This window comes from Hyperolius riggenbachi, chromosome 1 (genome assembly GCF_040937935.1).
Source record: "Hyperolius riggenbachi isolate aHypRig1 chromosome 1, aHypRig1.pri, whole genome shotgun sequence".
Lineage (NCBI taxonomy): Eukaryota > Metazoa > Chordata > Amphibia > Anura > Hyperoliidae > Hyperolius > Hyperolius riggenbachi.
This window is the reverse complement of record NC_090646.1, coordinates 583,509,413-583,516,079: the sequence shown is the minus strand read 5'-3', so window position 1 is coordinate 583,516,079 and position 6,667 is coordinate 583,509,413. Positions and strand designations below refer to the sequence as shown.

Below are 6,667 nucleotides of genomic sequence, written 5' to 3'. Positions count from 1 at the left end.
ACACACACACACACACACACACTTTTGTATAAATATACAATTAAGTATGATCAATTGTAAAGCAGACAACTACTTTTTCCTGGTCCCTTGGAGTTTACTATACAGGGATTCTAGTGTGTACACGTACACACACACACGTTCCATAAGGTGTGCATGGAACGTCAACACCGTGGTACAAAGGTGGAGTGGCTCCAGTGCCCAGCACCCACTCCACCTTTGTACCACAGTGTCAGAGTTCATCTGTATATGCATGTATCACCTGAATGACTTTCCATGCACACCTTATGGAATAAAGCAGAATTCAGCGGTACCAACTTTCCCATCTATCTTTTTATCCTCTTAGTGTCTTCCCCCAACCTACAAAGCGTTCACTTTTGGTGCGTGCAGTAAATGTCCTCAGCAGTAACATAGCCTGCAATGTTAATTGCAGCCATAATGTGCCAGGGCAAGGCAGGTCGTTTTGGCATAGGGTTGGCACCACGCTGCACCTGATTTGGCCACCGCTATAGCCGGTAATATTAATTATGGCTAAAGAGGTGCAGCCCACATTGCAATAAAATCACTTTAATTTGGGTGACGGTAATACCTGGACCTCAAATTGTGCGGCCAAAGAATAAAAATTAGGTGATCAGGAGGGGAATAAACAAACAAAAAAAAAAAAAGATATATATATATTCATATTCCATATTCCCAGATACTACCGAACGCAAGGAGAGCTGTATTTCAGCTTCTCCCTGTGCCTAAATTTCCAAGTGGCCGAAACATACAGAGGCGTGACAGTGTTTAGATCAGGTGCCATTCGGCAACATGGTATATCAATGGAAAGTGGCAGACTCAATTGCTTCAACAAGCAGACATTATTTAATTGTAAGGTTAGTGTTAGATGTAAGGGAAGAAAGGTTAGTATTGGGTGTAGCGTTAGAAATAGTGGCAGTGCCTGACCTCTGAGTGGAGCAGTCACAAGGCAGAGTAGCTCCATGACTTGCAGCCTACCTAGCACCCTAATCTCCCCACCATCATTGTCCTAGCTTCTTCTGTTTCCCCACTCCCATGTGTCCCAAGCGTTCTTAAGCAGTTGTTGATCCTGGCATACCAAAGATCTTTGCTAGAAAAAGCAAAGCCCAGCCCTACCCAAGATACAGGAAGAAGCTCAGATGCTGAGCAAGATGCAGACAGGCCGAGGAAGCTACTAAAGGGGACCTCTGACAGGTCTTTAAAAACTTGGAGAAACTGATTAAGGGCCCATTCACACTGGGGCGAGTAAGTAATCACTGAATCCCTGGCAATCGCTATCGCTTTTAAAAAGCATTAGCGCATTAACTATATGGCAGTGATCGCCGGCGATTAATGCTGATTGCTCTACCTGCAGCAATTTCCTGCGATTTTTACAATGCTAAAAGGAGGGAAAGGAAACCAGCTGATTCAGCTGGGCTCATCTGCATAATCCATGAGTATTAATCACTCCAGACAAGTTGAAATTAATACAATACATAGGCGCTGTTAACACTTATGCTGCAACAGATCCGCAGGTACAGTCTGTGATAATCCTGGGCAGGCGGATGCGTCTGCCCTTGACTACGCAAATAATTGCAATCGCTCAGTCTCTGTACACAGGGAAGAAACCTGGATATCCTAATTGGGTTGCAAAAGACTGCAGGAAATGCATTTTTTTAAACTCAACCTAAAGCGTTAAATGCTTTCTTCTTGTACTGCAGATCTTAGTTATTACCTACATATTTCTGTACGACTTCAAGGTCTCTGTTACAAAATTTTATAACGCAGACTAACGCACAGCAATACAAAGTCTGTGCAACATTCACGGTGCACACGTTGCGTTGTGTGTAACGTGTAGCAATATTTAGAAAGTGCTGCATACTGTGTGTTTAGCAATACGTTTGCTGCGTTGTGTGTTGTACATGCTCAGTAATTTGTTTTTTTATGTAATGCATGCAGTTTTCATTCCATCACTGTGCGACAAAAACGGCGCACCAAACGCAGGGCTAAAGAATGTACTATAACGTCCAAGTTATAGTCTCTTAATGCGTTGCATTAGGGGCATGTTATGCGACCTTAACGTCGCATCAAACGCAACGTCCCACTGTGAAAGAGGCCTAAATGCAAGCCACCCTTCTTTTTGAGGATCCAAAAAATGTAAAAAAAAAAAAGTTTATGAATTGGGAGGACAATTTTTTATTTTGTGGCAAGTCTAGTTTTTTTCAAATTTTTTTTTCGGCACACCAAAATGCATGGAAACTTGATGAAAATATTCAATCTGCTTTTAAGTCGCAGACCTGTGTAATTCTCAATGGTTCATGGTGAACCATTGAAGATTTTCCCTGTTGCTAGGGAGAATTGGACTAATGCAGCCTATGGAGAGCTTCAGGCTGATTACAAAAAGGGACCAAGCAGTGGTGAGGCAGGTAAGCGGGCGATCAATTCGGACAGCGGGCGGACATGGAACAGTTGCAAAATGGATGGAGCGCATCCGCTAACCAGCGTCCATTTTGCATTCGCGCTAGTGGGGATACACAAAGAATAGTCGCTCAGTTTAGTCTTCAACTACATAGATCTGCTAAGATTGGACAGAAAATGATTGCATCATTAGTGGGCACCTATACAACTCTAGAGGCATGTTACAGCTGAAAACTACGTAACAGACTGAAAAGCCAGTGAACATTCCCAATGCTCCAACAAAACAGAATACATAGTCATAGTAACCTACATTTCCACAATATTTCTGTTTGTCGAATCATCCTACATCGACAAACCAACATACATTAAACTCTTACATCTCCTACTTTCACACTACCACTCTACCAGTGCCTAAGACTAACGCCCCTCCTAATGCCTAACTAATCTATCACTTCTGGTGCCTGACACTAATCTTCCCCCTTTTTGTGCCTAATGGTACACACCATGCAGTTAACCATAAGACAGGTTGAACCATTTTTTTTCCCCGACAGGTCTGATCTGATCTCCCATCGATTTGTATACAAGTAATGGGAAAACTCGATCAGAAATATTCAATTTGACCCATCTATCTTTACAGGAAATTGCATAAATTGGAGGACAATTTTGCATTTTTTTGGTTTCCCTCAGAAAAGCAGAGGGAAGGTCAGCGTTAGGCAGTGGATGTGTGGAGGGTAGTTTTAGGCACAGAATTGGGTAGATTTACAGTTAGGCACAGGAGTGGAGGGTAGTTTTAGGCACAGAATAGGGTAGATTTAGACACGGGAGGGGTGGAGGGTAGTTTTATGCACAGAATAGGGTAAATTTAGAGTTAGGCACGGGAGGAGTGGAGGGTAATTTTATGCACAGAATAGGAGAGGCATGGGATGGGTGGCGTGCAGTTTCAACCACACAGAGTAGTTTAGGCTCGGGATGGGTATATTCAGGCACAGAATAGGGTAGGTTAGAGTTAGGCATCGGTAGAAGGATAGGGTAGCTTAGGCAATCAGTAACAATAGTGAAAGCAGCAGCACACAAGTGGGATGCAGCAGAGTAGTTAGCTGTGAGGTATATGTAGCCAGGCAGTATGAGCAGGCTGCGCCCCACGCTATGGACTCCCCGAGCAGGCACCAGCTGCAGAACACGCACACAGGCTGCAGAGCTGATACTGGTCAGTCCGGCGGGCGACACACGCGGAGAATAGACGCCAGGCCGCCTGACTGCAGCGGAGATACGAGCGCAGAGCAGCTGCCAACCAGTATCCTCCCTGCAGAACCGCTCCCGCCTCACCTTCCGCAGCCAGTAGGCATTCCTGTATGGACAGATTAGCGTGCTGAAAGCCCTCCAGGAAGCCGCGGCACCGGGCGCGCACACACGCGAGGGGGAAGATGGAAGCTAAGAGGAGTGACGCAGCACCATGTGACCAGCGCCGCACGATACTGTCCCTGCAATGGGCGAGACGGCCATGTTTTTGGTTAGAAGAACTAGAGCGTGCGTGCAAGAGAATTCAGATTGTTTGCCAATCCCCGTACATGATTCGCTCCCATGCTATTTTATATATATATATATATATATATATATATATATATATATATATATATATATATATATATATATATGTGTGTAACAACAGCTATTTTGCATAACCCCTCCCCACATCGAGCGTCACAATAGTTAATTTGCATAACCCCTCCCCGACACCTCGCGTATCACAGTAGATAATTTGCATAGCCCCTCCACGTCTCGCGCCTCCACACTGTATAAAATCCTCCCCTCCTACCTCCGCCTCGCAGACAGATCAGACGGAGAGGAGGAGTCGCAGACAGCTGCTTTCCTACAACCGAGCTAGAAGAGCCCGTCTCTGAAGTAATTGCACCCGGAGCTCCCCCTTGTGGCCGGCAGTGGCTGAAGAAGATTAGAAGATTATTGTGAATATAATTACTCTTGTATAGACTATAATGTATGTATATATATATGTATGTGTGTGTGTAACAATCGTGTGTACATTTTTAGTAAATATATATATATATATATATATATATATATATATATATATACACTTTTATGACATATCTATATACATTTATATAGCTATTTTACACTATATATATATATATATATATACATATATGTTTGTATAGATATGTCACAATAGCTAATTTGCACAACCCCTCCCCGCATCACGCGTCCCCTCCCCGGCCTCGCGCATCACAGTAGCTAATTTGCATAACGCCTCCCTGCCTCGCGCATCAAAGTAGCTAATTTGCATACCCCCCACCTCGCGCATCGCAGTAGCTGTTTTTTATACCCCTCCCCACCTCGCGCGTCACAGTAGATAATTTGCATAGCCCCTCCCAGCAATAGCCTCCACCTCGCAGATAAATTGGAGGGAGAGGAGGAGTCGCAGGCAGAAACTTTCCTACAGCCAAACTAGAAGAGGGGCTGTCTCTGAAGTAATTGCACCCGGAGCTCCCCCTTGTGGCCGGCAGTGGCTGAAGAAGATTCGAAGATTCTTGTGAATATAAATTACTCTTATACAGACTACAATGTGTGTGTATATATACCGGTAATAAATATATTTGTCATAAAAGCTAATTTGCATAACCCCCCCACATCGTGCATCACAATAGCTAATTTGCATAACCCCTCGACCTCGCGCATCACAGTAGCTAGATTGCATAACCCCTCCCCACCTTGCGCATCACTGTACCTAATTTGCATAACTCCTTCACGACCTCTCACGTCACAGTAGCTGATTTGCATAACCCTTCCCTGCCTCGTGTGTCACAGTAGATAATTTGCATAGCCCCTCCCAGCTTCACGCATCACAATAGCTTCCACACTGAATAAAATCCTCCCCTCCTACCTCCCCCTAGCAGACAGATCGGAGGGAGAGGAGGAGTGGCAGATGACAGCTTTCCTACAGCCAAAGTAGAAGGGGGCTGCCTCTGAAGTAATTGAACCCGGAGCTCCCCCTTGTGGTCGGCAATTACTGAAGATTAGAAGATTCTTGTGAATATATTTTACTCTTATATAGACTATAATGTTCGGGTGTGTGTATATATATATATATATATATATATATATATGGATAGAGATATGTAACAATAGTGTGTGTGTGTATGTATATATATATATATATATATATATATATATATATATATATATATAATCTATATAAATTATATGTTTGTATATAGCTATGTCACAAAAGTGTGTGTGTGTGTATATATATATATATATATATATATATATATATCACAATAGCTATTTTGCATAACCCCTCCCCGCGTGTCACAGTAGCAAATTTGACGCTGCTATGGCTTGCAGATGGTAAAAATAGGGGGCGTGGTTACATTTCAATGCACATGTCTTCAGCGGCACAGCGCGGTGTCACAATAGCTAATTTGCATAACCTCTCCCCACCTCGCACGTCACAGTAGCTGATTTGCATAAACCCTCCCCGCCTCGCGCATGACAATAGCCGCCATATTCTATAAAATCCTCCCCTCCTACCTCCCCCCTCGCAGATAGATGGGAGGGAGAGGAGGAGTCGTGGACGGCAGTTACTGAAGAAGATTAAAAGATTCTTGTGAATCTGAATTACTCTTATATAGACTATAATGTATGTGTGTGTATATGTATATGTATGTATATATATATATATATATATATATATATATATATATGTATATGTCACGATAACTATTTTGCATAACCCCTGCCCGCATCGTGTGTAACAATAGCTCATTTGCATAACCCCTCCCCACCTCACGTGTCACAGTAGCTAATTTGCAATTTGCATAACCTCTCCCCGCCTCGCACGTTGCAATAGCCACCACATTTTATAAGATACTCCCCTCCTACCTCCCCCTTGCAGATAGATCGGCGGGAGAGGAGGAGATGGAAGCAGTTTTCCCAGCCTCATACAGCCTAAAGGTAATTGAGGCCGTCACTGAAGTGATTGCAACCGTAGTTCCTCCTTGTGGCCAGCAGTGGCTGAAGAAGATACTTGTAAATACAAATTACATATATACTGTATGTATATATGTATGTGTGTGTATGTATATATGTGTATATATATATATATATATATATGTATTATGTATGTATGTGTGCGTGTGTGTCACAATAGCTAATTTGCATAACCCCTTCCCGCGTCACAGTAGTAGTCATTTGCATTACACCTCCCCGCCTCGTGCGTCACAATAGCTAATAT

General features: G+C 43.3%; 1 protein-coding gene across 1 annotated transcript in view; it reads right to left on the bottom strand.

Annotated features, from left to right (window-relative positions):
* ANKRA2 (ankyrin repeat family A member 2) overlaps positions 1-3,830 on the bottom strand; it is a 93,733-nt gene extending 89,903 nt beyond the window's left edge. The window contains exon 1 of the mRNA XM_068248401.1: positions 3,739-3,830. The gene's annotated coding sequence lies outside the window, so the exon portion shown is untranslated. The remainder of the gene's footprint in view (positions 1-3,738) is intronic.
* Positions 3,831-6,667: the final 2,837 nt, after the last annotated feature.